This window comes from Aotus nancymaae, unplaced genomic scaffold, assembly GCF_030222135.1.
Source record: "Aotus nancymaae isolate 86718 unplaced genomic scaffold, 86718_ANA_hifiasm-v0.15.2.pri h1tg000053l, whole genome shotgun sequence".
In the NCBI taxonomy this organism is placed as follows: Eukaryota; Metazoa; Chordata; class Mammalia; order Primates; family Aotidae; genus Aotus; species Aotus nancymaae.
The window spans coordinates 8,623,270-8,625,333 of NW_026988467.1; the positions used below are offsets into that span (position 1 = coordinate 8,623,270).

General features: G+C 51.6%; 1 pseudogene; it reads right to left on the bottom strand.

Annotated features, from left to right (window-relative positions):
* Positions 1-936: 936 nt before the first annotated feature.
* On the bottom strand, positions 937-1,624 carry LOC110568069 (small ribosomal subunit protein eS8-like; annotated as a pseudogene).
* Positions 1,625-2,064: the final 440 nt, after the last annotated feature.

The window sequence follows — 2,064 nt, forward strand, 5'->3', positions numbered from 1 at the left end:
GTGATCATGGCTTGGCCTCAAGCGATCCTCCCACCTCAGCCTCCCTAGTCGCTGGGACTACATTCGTGCACCACTGCACCCAGCTAATTTTTGTATTTTTTGTAGAGACAGGGTTTTGTCACATTACCCAGGCTGGTCTCGAACTCCTAGGCCCAAGCAATCCGCCTGCCTCGGCCTCTCAAAGTGCTGGGATTACAGGCATAAGCCACCGCGCCCAGCCTACTTTTATTTTGGACTTGCTCTCAAATGAACTCGGGAGCCTGAATGGGTCCGGGGCATCAGTGGGGCTGCTCCCTCTCTCTAGGGAGAGTCCTTCCTGGCCTCTTCCAGCTCCTGGTAGCTGCTGTGCTCCTGGGCTTGGCCGCATCGTGCTCTCTGTGCTCACACGGCCTTCCCCTCGGTGTGCCCGTGTCTTCTCTTCATTCTGCCTCTTACCTCTCTCTCCCTCTCTCTGTTAAGGATGCTCGTCACTGGGCTTAGGGTCCACTCAGATCATCCAGGACGATCTCATGTTAAAGTCCTTCATTTAATCACATCTGGGAAGAACCAATAAGGTCGCAGTCACCGGTTCTGAGGATTAGGACATGGACATATCTTTTTGGGGCCACTGTTCAGCCCACCGCAACCTTGTAGAGATTCCGCCTCTCCCCACCTCCTTTCTCCCCGTCGCCAGCTCCAGCCACGGTACTCTCCATGCAGTCCCCTAAACAATCCCGCCTCGGGTGCCTTCAGATACACCCACAGCCTGTGTCCTTATTTCTTTCACATCTTTGCTCATGTATCACGTGTCCGGTGAGGACTTCCTGGCCGCCCTATTGAACTCCATGGAACACCCGATTGCAACTCCTCTCCCTTTCCAGCCTTATTTTTCTCCACACCACTACTGCCTTTCACGTCTATCATTTTACTTATTGGTTTTTATTTAGTTTTTTTTTTTTTTTTTTTAACAGAACAATAAACACCTTTATTACATGGGTGAAGAAAAGAAAACAAGGATTTATTTGCCTTTCCGGGCCTTGATTTTCCTAAGGTAGAACTCCAACTCTTTGCCCTCTAGCACATAGCCATCTGCTCGGCCACACTGTCCCGGCCTTGAAGCGATGCATGCAAGCAGCTTGCCCTGCTGGAACTGCTCCTCCAGGAGACTGCTGATTTTGGCATTCTTTTTCCTTTCGTCGTATTTCTTCTGAATTTTTTTAGATCGTTTTTTCTCTAAAATCTCTTCTTCCTCAGGAGTCAGCTTGGCTCCCTTCTTGCGGCCCAGGGGCAGTGCACAGTGGGACTCGTACCACTGTCGGTACGGCGTGCTGTCAATGAGCACGACGCAATTCTTCACCAGGGTCTTGGTATGGACCAGCTCGTTATTAGACGCATTATAGACAACATCAATGATCCTTGTCTTTCGAGTACAACACTCTGAGCCTCAGGAGAAATTCCCCACGTCCAGCCTCAGGGCACGGTATTTCTCGTTACCACCCCGCACACGGACTGTGTGGATGCAGCGGGGGCCAATCTTGGTGTTGGCAGCCGGGCGCCCCAACTCATACTTCCGCTTCTTGTGGTAGGGCTTTCTCTTGCCCCCGGTCTTGCAGTGCTTGTGCCAGTTGTCCTGAGAGATGCCCATCGCTTGGCGCTGGCTGGAAAGACTATTTAGTTAGTTTTTTAGAGACAGTGTCTCACTCTGTCACCCAGGCTGGAGTGCAGTGGCGTGAGGCGTGATCATGACTTGGCCTCAAGCGATCCTCCCACCTCAGCCTCCCTAGGCTCTGGGACTACATTCGTGCACCACTGCACCCAGCTAATTTTTGTATTTTTTGTAGAGACAGGGTATCTACAGTGCAGTGGTGCGATCTTGGCTCACTGTAGCCTCGACATCCTGGGCTCACGTGATTCTCTCACCTCAGCCTCCTAAGTAGCTGGGACTTAGAAGTATTAGGTGCAGACCACCATGCTTGGCTAGTTTTTGTACTTTTTGTAGAGACAGAGTCTTGCCATGTTGCCCAGGCTGGTCTCAAACTCCTGAGCTCAAGCGATCTGCCCACCTCAGCTTCCCAAAGTGCTGGG